At 45.6% G+C, this 12172-nt stretch overlaps 1 long non-coding RNA gene across 1 annotated transcript; it reads right to left on the bottom strand.

The window, feature by feature from the left end:
* Window positions 1-4866: 4866 nt before the first annotated feature.
* LOC132207710 (uncharacterized) lies at window positions 4867-5964 on the bottom strand. The gene is made up of 2 exons (XR_009443725.1): window positions 5197-5964; window positions 4867-5090 (listed from the first exon to the last, which is right to left on the bottom strand). It is a non-coding gene; the product is annotated as an uncharacterized LOC132207710 (long non-coding RNA).
* Window positions 5965-12172: the final 6208 nt, after the last annotated feature.

Here is a 12172-nt window from a genome sequence, read left to right as displayed (position 1 = left end):
GATACCATTCCTCATGGATTCGCTCATAGTACCTGACAGAAGCATACTGTCGTACAGCTCCAGCAGGCCCTGGCCAATCAACTCCCAAAGAGCTGAATACAACTCGGCTGGAAAGGCATCACTTCCCAGAGTTTTATTCTGTTCTTAGGACTCGAAGGCCTTCTCCAGCTCATCCAGAGATAATGGTCGGTCCAGGCTCTCCTGCTTGGTGTTGTCGAAGACCCCCAGGATCGAGGACAGGAATGTCTGGGTGTCATTGCGCCGGCTGTGGTCAGAGTGTCATACGGACTGGCTTAAAAGGATTTGCTGAGCTTCAGGATGTCAGATTGAGACAAACTTATCGAGCTATGTTCATCCTTCAGGCTGCTGAGCACAGAGCTCTCCTTTAGCATCTTCAAGAAGGAATGTGAACAGATCTCATTAGGTCACATGCAGCTTTAAAGGACACTGATTTAGCCTCCATTGGAATACTGTAACTAATTCCAGTCTCCCTGCTCTCGGAAGGATGTTGTGAAACCGGAAAGGGTTCAGAAAAGATTTACAAGGATGGTGACTGGGTTGGAGGGTTAAAGCTAAAGGACGAGGCTGAATAGACTGGGTCTATTTTCCCTGGAGCATCAAAGGCTGAGGGATGACCTGATAGAGATTAGTAAGAGCATGAGAGGCATGGATAGGGTTTATAGACATTGTCTGTTCCCTGGGGTGGGAGAGTCCATAACTGGAGGGCAGAGGTTTAAAGTAACAGGGGAAAGATCTAAAAGGGATTGAAGGTACATTATTTTCATGCAGAGGGTGGTGTATGTATGAAATGAGCTGCTAGAGAGAGGACTGGAAGCTGGTACAATTTCAACATTTAAAAGCCATCTGAATGGGAAAATGAATAGGAAGAGTTCAGAGGGATATGGGCCAAATGCTGGCAAATGGGACTACATTTATTTAGGATATCGAGTCAGCATGAACAAGTTGGACCAAACGGTCTGTTTCAGTGCTGTCTGTCTCTGACTGTCATTCTCTCTTGCTCCACAGTGCAGACCCTGAACCGCAAGATGATCTTGGAGGCCTCCAAGGCAGAGAGTGGGGCTTGGTGCCTCGACACCTCCTGGGGCTCCTCGGCGACATTGACCCGATTGTCTGGAGTAAGAGTAGGTGTTGCACGGGTTTCTGGAGTTTGAACAGTTTTGCCCAACTCTCTCTCACCTTCTGAACACTTTTCAGGACAAAGAACTTCTTGGTGTTCCCTTTGACTGCCTCCCACCAAGTGCAAAAAGGGTCTTCATCGTTCTCCAATCTGTGTGCTCTCTTTTGAGCTTCTTCATGATTTTTCTGGGGTCAACAGTTTCACATTCAGCTTCCATGTTCCCTTGCCTGCCCGCTGGTCATCCTGTAGGTGACAGTCAGCCAGCAGGAGGCAGTAGTCAGAGAAGAACACCGGCTTGACTTCACTGGATATGATCGAGGACGTGTGGGCGCAAACAGGAAATCTATCCAATGGGTGTATCGACCCGTCTGGCTATGACCAGGCGTTTCTCCTCTATGCTCAGTCTGCAGGGGTGCTGAAGATGTTATGCAGCTTGGCAAATTCAACCGTTTCCATCAGAAATCTGGATGTCGAGTCCAGTTCACTGTCATACCCTCCATATTGTTCATTCGTGCCGATGATGCAGCTGAAGTCTCTGGCCAGAATAACTGGCCTGGACATCACCGATGATGCAGCTGAAGTCTCTGGCCAGAATAACTGGCCTGGACATCACCAGCAGCAGTGGAAGCAGGACGGCCAACCCCTCACTCTTTCCCAGTGGGGTCTCTATGTTAATTACTCCGGGAAGCGTTTCTGTATGAGCCTGGCCTGATCTACACATCTCCCACAAACTATATGGTAACTGTAAACAGTCTTAAAGTGAGCCCGATTGATTCACCCTCCTATCAGTAACTTGCCAATGATTACTGCCTGTTTCACAGTCAGTCTAGTCTGATCTTCTCTTCCTCTGAGTGAATCCTTTCTGCCCTCTTCCATTCAGCCCGTGCCTTTGCGACTACAGCCAGATTCCCCTTCAGGCTGCATTTCATTCTCCTCACTGTCTCGGTGCTGCCACATACATCACCTGTCTCTCCATTTCCCTCTGTAATAGTTCTTGTGAAACCCATCCCCCTCCCTGCCCCACCTTCCAGCTGCAATGTTGGAAGATCACCACATTGGGCATTGCCATTAGTGCTCCAGCTCATTCATATTTCTTCACAAAACAGAAACACAACTCATCAACAAGAGTAAGTGGCAGGCAAATGAGATACATCAGACATCTAAAAGCAGTTTGTTGTTCAAAAGTGGAACTAACTTTAATTTGTATGCGTACAATAGAATCAGGAAGAATAATACATATGTAGCATGCAACTCATTTCACTGAACACATTTGTGCAAATAAATAATATCTCTGCAGTTCAACCAATTCCAACAGCACAACATTAGAGACAGAACATTTGGAAATGATACAGAAATTTCAGATACTAATGATTTAAAGAGGAGTACAGATTAAGATCGGGGAAACTGAACATGGTGTACACACTAAAATCCATGTCGCAATTGGAATGCCTCATTCAGGCAATTACATCTCTCTCCCTCAGTCTCAAATGGTCTTCTTCCCATTCAATTTTCTTCCACTCTCTGGGCCACCCCCAATAAGCAGTTCCCTTCCCTCCCCAGTTTAGCCTCATGCCTTCCTTTACACTGGTATGGAATGGTATCTTTCTAGTACGTTTGATTTTCGATGAACACACCGCACTGGTTTGTGACCAGGTCGGCCAGTTGAACCTCACAGAATATGAGTTGCCTGATTGTTCCATATTAACAGCCCAAATCAGGGAGCCCTGGCTGACAGATAAGAAGTAAGAGGGTCAGAGATGCTGACACCCTGGCAACTATCTCTGAATGAGGCAGTGCTAAAGTTGAAGACAGTTCATTTGTAAATAAAAGTTGAATTGGAGATCGACACTGGCCTCAGTGTATTTAAAATACATCTCCAGCACTGGGTTTGAATATTATTGTTATCCTTTTGTTATCAAACATCTCTGTGGGCAGTGATCAGCAGGGTACATGGAGATGTGGGAACAGGTTTGTTTAGATTCCCTACAGTGTGGAAACAAGCCCTTTGGCCCAACAAGTGCACACCAAACCTTGGAGCATCCCACCCAGACCCACGCCCCTGAACGCTATGGGCAATTTAGCATGGCCAATCCACCTAGCGTGCACATCTTTGGACTGTGGGAGGAGACCGGAGCACCTGGAGGAAACCCACACAGACACAGGGACAAGGTGCAAATTCCACACAGACTGAGGCTGGAATTGAACCTGGGTCCCCAGTGCTGTGAGGCTGCAGTGCTAACCGCTGAGCCACCGTGCCGCCCCATATCGTGTTGCTTTTGCACAAACTTTGATGAAGAGGAAAATGCCACTGATAATGGGAACTGCAGATGCTGGAGAATCCGAGATAACAAAGTGTGGAGCTGGATGAACACAGCAGGCCAAGCAGCATCTCAGGAGCACAAAAGCTGACATTTCGGGCCTCGACCCTTCATCAGAGAGGGGGATAGGAGAGGGAACTGGAATAAATAGGGAGGGGGGGATGCGGACCGAAGATGGAGGGAAAACAAGATAGGTAGAGAGGAGAGTACAGGTGAGGAGGTAGGGAGGGGATAGGTCAGTCCAGGGAAGACGGACAGGTCAAGGAGGCAGGATGAGGTGGTAGGTAGGAAATGGAGGTGTGGCTTGAGGTGGGAGGAAGGGATGGGTGAGAGGAACAACATGTTAGGGAGGCGGAGACAGGCTGGGCTGGTTTTGGGTTGCAGTCGGGGGAAGGGAACAGCTGGGCTGGTTTTGTGATGCAGTAGGGGGAGGGGAAGAACTGGGCTGGTTTTGGGATGCAGTTGGGGAAGGGGAGATTTTGAAGCTGGTGAAGTCCACATTGATACCATTGGGTTGCAGGGTTCCCAAGTGGATTATGAGTTGCTGTTCTTGCAACCTTCGGGTGGCATTATTGTGGCACTGCAGGAGGCCCATGATGGACATGTCGTCTAAGGAATGGGAGGGGGGAGTTAAAATGGTTCGCGACTGGGAAGTGCAGTTGTTTGTTGCGAACCGAGTGGAGGTGTTCTGCAAAGCGGTCCCCAAGCCTCTGCTTGGTTTCCTCAATGTAGAGCTGGTCAGGAGTGAGGGGGCAGGTCACTGTGAGGGGGTCAGGACTGCAGGGGCAAGTCACTGTGAGCGGGTAAGGACGGAGAGGGCAAGTCCTTGTGATTGGGACAGGACTGAAGGGGCGAGTCGCTGTGAGGGGGTCAGGACTGCAGGGGCAAGTCGCAACGTGCGGGTCAGGACTGCAGGGGTAATTCGCTGTGAGTGGGTCAGGTCTGCAGAGAGAAGTCGCTGTGAGCAGGTCAGGACTGCAGGGTCTAGTCACTGTGAGCGGGTCAGGAGTGAGGGGGAAAGTCGCTGTGAGCGGGTCCGGACTGCAGGGGCTAGTCACTGTGAGCGGGTCTGGACTGGAGGGGCAAGTCGCTGTGAGCGGGTCTGGACTGGAGGGGCAAGTCGCTGTGAGCGGGTCAGGATGGAGGGGGCAATTCGCTGTGAGCATTTCCCTCAGTCACTGCATCCCATTTCCCTCAGTCACTGCATCCCATTTCCCTCAGTCACTGCATCCCATTTCCCTCAGTCACTGCATCCCATTTCACTCAGTCACTGCATCCCATTTCACTCAGTCACTGCATCCCATTTCACTCAGTCACTGCATCCATGCTGCACGGTCCACGCTATGTATAAATGTGGCATAAAATCCTTACTTGTATGTTCATTTCCTCTTGTAATAACATGTGGCATCATTAGCATCCTTAATCACTTGCATTTAATCGGAAAGCCTGGTACAAACACCAGATAACATGACAGTCCGAACAGAACGCATTTTCCAATGCTTTAAACATATAGTCATGTGTGTCTCAGTGAATAAAAATCCTCCTCATTTTACCGTAATTAAATCTCATAATAAAGGGAGTATGTCTGAAAGTCGTCTCATCCGAAGGAAAACAGACTTGCTCCAGGAAAGCTGCTAAAATATATCCAAAAAAAATATGAAATGATTCTGGAAATTTCTGCAACACAAAGATCAAAGGAAACAATAGTTTGATGAACACACTGTTAAGTGTTGCACTTACACATCACATTTTGGAAAACAAACCACACTGATTTTCTACTTTACATAAAAAAATTGTTCCAAGTCTTCATTATGCAGCAGAGAACTGAAAAGGTGTAGACTTTTAACCTGCATAGAAAGTATGTGCGGAAGTTAAAACAAACAAAAAAAAGCCACTTCTGTCCTAAAAAGACAATATCATATTACAAAAAGGCAGGGAAGTTGGAGAATGCAGCATCATGCTTCCTGCAGAGATCAAGTTTTGTCTGTGTCGTAAAAAACAAAAAAAACTGTGGGCACTGTAAATCAGCAACAAAAGCAGAAGTTGCTGCAAAAGCTCAGCAGGTCTGGCAGCATCAGTGAAGAGTGGGATCTGAGGAAGGGTCACAGGACGCGAAACATTAACTCTGACATTGTCTACGTCATAGTGAGTTATGTCTATTGCTTCAGCAAAATCCAACCAACTCTGAATGAAAATCAATGCTTAAGAAATATCCAAAACATCCGCTGTCCCCGTTGTGGCTTCCTCTACATTGGGGAAACGATGCAGAGGCTTGGGGACCGCTTTTCAGAACACCTACGCTCAGTTTGCAATCAACAACTGCACTTCCCAGTCACGAACCATTTCAACTCCCCCTCCCATTCCCGAGAGGACATGTCCAACCTGGGCCTCCTGCAGTGCCATTATGACGCCACCCGAAGGTTGCAGGAACAGCAACTCATATTCTGCTTGGGAACCCTGCAGCCCAATGGTATCAATGTGGATTTCACAAGCTTGCAAATCTCCTGTCCTGCCACTGCATCCCAAAACCAGCCCAGCTCGTCCCCGCCTCCCTAACCTATTCTTCCTCTCACCCATCCCCCCTCCCACCTCATACCGCACCCCTATTTCCCCTCATCCCGCTCCCTTGACCTGTCCGGCCTCCCCAGACTGACCTATCCCCTCCCTGCCTCCGTACCCATACTCTCCTCTCCACCGATCTTCTCCTCCATCCATCTTCCATCCGCCTCCCCCTCTCTCCCTATTTATTTCAGAAACCGCACCCCCTCCCCATTTTCTGAAGGTGGTTCTCGGCCCGAAACGTCAGCTTTTGTGCTCCTAAGATGCTGCTTGGCCTGCTGTCTTCATCCAGCTCCACACGTTGTTATCTCGCATTCTCCAGCATCTGCAGTTCCCATTATCTCTCCAAAACAAAGGCTGCTGTCTTTCAAAACCCAATCTCAGATTTTGAAGATAGTCCTTACCCTGAAAAAATACCAAATATGTATAAAGTGGAAAACTGGAGGTGAAACCATTCAAAAAATTTTCATTGGCACAACAAATGTTCAAACTGTAAAAGCAGGTTAAGCACCTGTATATAAGCAAACTTTAAACAGACATTTACAGCCAACAAATGTGAGAAATAGCCATTTCTTGCTGGATTACCAATTTTGCTGTTGGGAAAATAGGCCTAGGCTTCGCAATGTACATTCAAACAAGATAGCACCCTCTCAGAACTCAACACTCACAGTCGTCGAGTTCTGTTTTCACAGGTTGGAGTATAATAGCATCAAGCACAATACACCAAATCTTCTTTGGTACCTTTTCCTTCCATAAAACTGCTTTTAGTAGATGTGCACAGAATTCATTTTGTACACGTTGAACAGTTGCTAAGTTCAAGACGCCAGTTCCAGCACTTTGACTTGCATCTGCTTCATCATCAAAACAGAACAAAAATAAAGACCCACTCCTTGTAAGTCACATTTTCCATTTTTAGTGACAAGGTGAAGTGCGAGAACTGCTCACTTGATGTTAAAATCTCTTAAGTATGTACCTATATATTTCAATTCTGTGAAATATGTGGAATGAGTTCGAGAGAAGGATTAATTTTGTTGCGCTGGGAGAGAGCTGGGACAGTTAAAATAGGTTGAATGGCCTCCTCCCATGCTAAAAATGTCCATAACTGTTGTTGGCCCTGCTAAATTCAAGTGGCCATCCTTTCATTGTAACTGTGAGACGCAGCATGTTACGATAGATGGCATAATGAAGAAATCCTTTGTTATTAATGAACTTTTCAGCACTCGGCATTCTTCCGAAGTCAAATGTTCGATATGTACCTGTTGCACTGACTTGGTTCCAAACAGTTATCATGTGGAGGTGCTGGTGTTGGACTAGGATAGACAAAGTCAGAGCTCACATGACATCAGGTTATAATCTGACAGGTTTATTTGAAATCACACAAGCTTTGGGAGTGCAGTCCCTTCATCAGGTGCGGTCAGGGAGGTAAACACACAGACACACAATTCATAAGCAGACAGATCAAAACATCCTACAACTGGTGTGAGTGGAGTGTCAGATAATAAGTCTTCATCCAGGACGTTTGTTGGTTTGCAGGTATTTTGTTGAAGAAACACACAACTTGTCGTTACAGTCAGTGTGGTATCTTATAAATTCTTGCTTTTGAAATAAAGGTTAAAACTCTAAGACAGATTCTGAACACAAGCCTCGAAACTACAAGTCAGAGTCTGACCTGAGATGCCACCTTTTGTACATTTCTGTTGCGCTGCCTGATTATCATGACAACACAGCACTGACATTGACTTTATAAACACTTTGCTTGCCTCTAACACTCTTGGTCACCTGTATAGAGTTATTATCTGACACTCCACTCACGCCAATTCTATGATCTTTTGATCTCTCTGCTGATAAGCTGTGTCTCTCTGTGGTCACCTCACGAACTGCACCTGATGAAGGGGCTGCACTCCAAAAGCTTGTGTGATTTCAAATGAACCTGTTGGACGACAAGCTGGTGTCATGTGACTTCTGACTTCAAACAGTTATAGAATGTGTTTTCAATCCTATCGTGACTTGACAATAAGTCAAGTTCTTAAAATTTATAAAATGAGAATGTCAAGTGAACTATGTCTAACGTTGAGCGCTTAAAAAAGGAAATATTACAACCATAGTCTAGTCAGACAGTAAAGACAGAAGGAATGATTTCATCGACTGTGTCTGACACCACACAATTAATCCCCCTGATCGAACAAAGGTTGGCTGCGTTCTGTTTCTTCAGGAACATCCAGCTAATACCACCTTACTACTGCTTGTTTTATTCATCTGGTGTTCCATCTAATTCCTTGCAGTCTTGGTCAAACCTTCATGTAATTTATTTAAATTTTCAATAAAATAAATTTAACTTTATATTCCAAAATTTTAACATCTCCTTTTAAGGTTTGAACGGTTCACTTCGTACACTGCACATGTTGTGTCAATAACTGGAGAACATGGTGGAAAAATCAAGATATATTGACAAGTAAACAAATGGCTAACTTCTGTTTCCTTGTCAGTAATGCCTTTTGAACAGAACATAAAGTTGCGCAACTATGTAGAGATAACAATTTCAAACTGGGAAGACCACTTTGTGGTCCCCACACCAATCTCTATTCACGACCTACTGATTGCATTACTCCGCCTTGGCAACAATGTAATATTACACTTGTCTCAGCACAACCTTGGCATCTTGTTTATCCCATGATGAACGTCCGACCACACATTCATGCAATCCCTAAAGCTGTCTCTTTACATCTTTTCAATCCTGCCTACCTGTCTGTTGTCTCGGCTCATTAGCAGTGAAACCTTCACCTGGAACTACTTCACTTCTGGACCTGACAATTCCAATGCATTCCCTGATGGAGACCCACATTTGTCCATTGAACACTTGAGGTCGTCTAAAACTCCACTGCCTGAGTCTCAACTTGAACCAATTCCCATTCTCTGTACTTTCTACCTGACTGATACCATTAACAGTAATTTTATTAAATTCTCATTTTTGTTTACAAATCGTTACTTGGCTATGCCTATCGCTATTTTGGTAATCTCCACCAGTCCAACCATACTTCAGGACATCTGCACTCGTCTAATTATGTCCGCTTGCCCACTCTTGATTTTAAACAGCCCACTACTAGTTGCCAAACATTTAATTGTGTCGGCTTCAAACCCAAGAAGAGACTTCCTACACCTTCAGCGAGCAAACTCACATCCAGAACCTCAACCCAAGCAACAAATCCTCTCAAAACTCGCTAACTTCCTACAACTCTTAGCCTCTGTACATTTCCTCTTTTAAGGCACTTTTTCAAACAATCCTCTTTCATCAAGCTCTTGATCATCAGAACTAACAACTTAATAAGGCTCAGTTGTATTCTGGGATCGTTAATACTCCAATCAGATGCCTTCAAAGTCTCCCTCCATTAAAGAGATTTTATAAGTGGTTGAAGTCATTGCCAAGCAGAGGGGGACGAATTGGGGAGTTATTTCAAAGAGCTACGATATGCCAAACGACCTCCTTCCACACTGGCCAACTCTGATTGTACAAAAACAAAAATGATTTTCAGACTTGGGAAGATCCCTCAAAAATGTCACAAGTAACCAGCTTTTGGGCAGAGTCGAGCTGCTGAGATGATAGACCAGGATTTAGGGGTACCAGGAGTGATAATATGCTGAACACAATCAAATTTTGAGGTTGTAGAATGATGTGGTCTTCGGCATTTTTGACACTTGGACCATTTTCCTTCCTTTCCACAGAACAAGTCAAATAGCGGCAGCACAATGTTGCATGGCCGCTCAAGCTTGCTCCACCGTCGATGATGATTGTGGCTGGTCTTCCACATCAATTCAACTTTTGCTCATATCTCATCCTCTTTTCAAAACATCGATCTATTCACGTGTAGTATCCCTCTCGCTAACTTAATGAGAATTCATTCCAATCAATGAACTCCTAACGCTGACCCACCCCAGGTCAAAAAATTCAGCTGAGATCAGGAACTGATCTCGCCTGTATGGCTGAGCTGGCTTTTAAAAAGTTTGCCGGTGAGAGTCCCAGTGAGAAACATTCATTGAAAAAAAATAATTGCATGGATGGCTCTCCAATCCTAAACTCTATTCAAATTCAGTTGGTTTGTGATACAGACTGATGCCCTGCAGAGAGGGCTCAATTGCCACACCAGTGAGCTGACCACAAAGGGTCTTCGCCTCTACTTCCCTGAGACATGGTGATCTTCAGGTTAAATCATAACCAGTTGTCTCTCTCTAACGAGTCGCCAAATGGCGTGCCTTTACCTTGAACCCTGATAACATGGCAACAAGCAGATAACTCAGCTGATGTCACTGACTAATAGAATCCTCAACTATACTAATATTAACCATGTGATATCATCAGAAGGCATGCTCAACTCAGTTTTAATTTGCAAATTAAGTTAACAACCATTCAATCAATATTACTGAAGTACTCATATTACTGATCGTCTCGATACAACATTGTGGTTACATCTGTTCATGAGTGAAGTGTAATGTAATTGCACTTACTGTGGTTTTATCAATGTGATCCTGCAATGAGTCAATAAGCAGGTCACTCACAGGTTGCCGATCAGTGTGGACCCCCTCAGCTGTTATCACCTGAGCCTCAAGATCATCCAGAACTTTCTGCAGTTCTTGAAGTTTCTCCAACGCCTTTTCCACCTGTTTCTGCCAGTTGCTCGCACGGATTTTCAGTTGTTCCCAATTTTCCTTCACTTCTATTGACTGTTTGCGGACAGCTTTGGCAATTCTCTGGGCTCTCTCTTCCGGGGCAGGTTCTGGAAATATGGAATGCAAATAATTTATCAACTATTCATGATTTTGATCGATAGATTTTCTTTCTAATCCCCTTTCCTTTAAAAGGTCTCTATGGACTTTCTCCTGAAATTGGGATATATAGTATAAGACGAAAGATTTTGGTACAGGCACATCAATGATAAATCCTGTAATTAGCTGGCAGGTGGCGGAGCCATTAACAGAGAATCACAGAGAACCAATACAAAGCCAAATAAAATTCTGCAGATATTTGAAATTTGTCACTACCAAGGAAACTTTAAAGAAGGAAAAGGATTAGTGACTAAATGGGGACAATTCTCAACAAAAGATTTGAAAAATCCTTTCAGGATATCTTTCATAGCTATGAGACAAACATCCAACACAAACCAACTTTCATCTTTCAGGACTGGCAAGTTAGAATGATAAACCCAAAGTCTACCCTGCATTGTTCGCTCTAGAACTCACTTAATGAGGTTGTTAAGAGATGTAGAGATAACAAAGTGTGCAGCTGGATGAACACAGCAGGCCAAGCAGCATCTGAGGAGCACAAAAGCTGACACGTTGGGCCGAGACCTTTCATCAGAAAAGGGGGAGGGGGAGAGAGTTCTGAAATAAATAGTGGGCGAGGGGGAGGCGGATCAAAGATGCATAGAGGAGAAGATAGGTGGAGAGGAGACAGACAAGTTAAAGAGGTGGGGATGGAGCCAGCAGAGGTGAGTGTAGGTGGGGAGGGAGGGAGGGGATAGGCCAATCCGGGGAGGACGAACAGGTCTCCGGGGCGGGAAGAGGTTCGGAGGTAGGAAATGGGGGTGGGGTTTGAGGTGGCAGGATGGGAGAGGTGGGCTGGTTTTGGGATGCGGGAGGGCGAGGGGTGATTTTGAAGCTTGTGAAGTCCACATTGATACCATGGAGTGCAGGGTTCCCAAGCGCAATATGAGGTGCTGCTCCTGCAACCTTCAGGTGGCATCGTTGTGGCACTGCAGGAGGCCCAGGATGGACATGTTACCTGAGGATTGGTAGGGAGAGTCAAAACAGTTCGCGACTGGGAGGTGCAGTTCTTTAGTGCAAACTGAGCACAGGTGAAGCGGTCCCCAAACCTCTGTTTGGTTTCCCCGATGTAGAGGGGGCCACAATGGCAACAGTGGATACAGTCTACCACATTAGCAGATGTGCAGGTAAACATCTGTTTGATGAGGAAATTCTTCCTGGGGCCTGGGATGGGGGTGAGGGTGGGGGGGGGGGGTATCGGGACCAGTGAATTTTAAACGTTGTGATGACAACATTTATGGATATGCAGGGAAAAGTGCTGGGTGTAGGGAGTGCTAGAGGGGAGTGTGGAGCGGATAAGGGGGTCACCTCAGGGTGGTGGGAAAAATGTCTTTGGTGGTGG

The sequence above is a fragment of the Stegostoma tigrinum genome, unplaced genomic scaffold (assembly GCF_030684315.1).
Source record: "Stegostoma tigrinum isolate sSteTig4 unplaced genomic scaffold, sSteTig4.hap1 scaffold_127, whole genome shotgun sequence".
Classification (NCBI taxonomy): Eukaryota; Metazoa; Chordata; class Chondrichthyes; order Orectolobiformes; family Stegostomatidae; genus Stegostoma; species Stegostoma tigrinum.
Note: the sequence above shows the minus strand (reverse complement) of the source record. Positions and strands in the feature narration are given on the sequence as shown.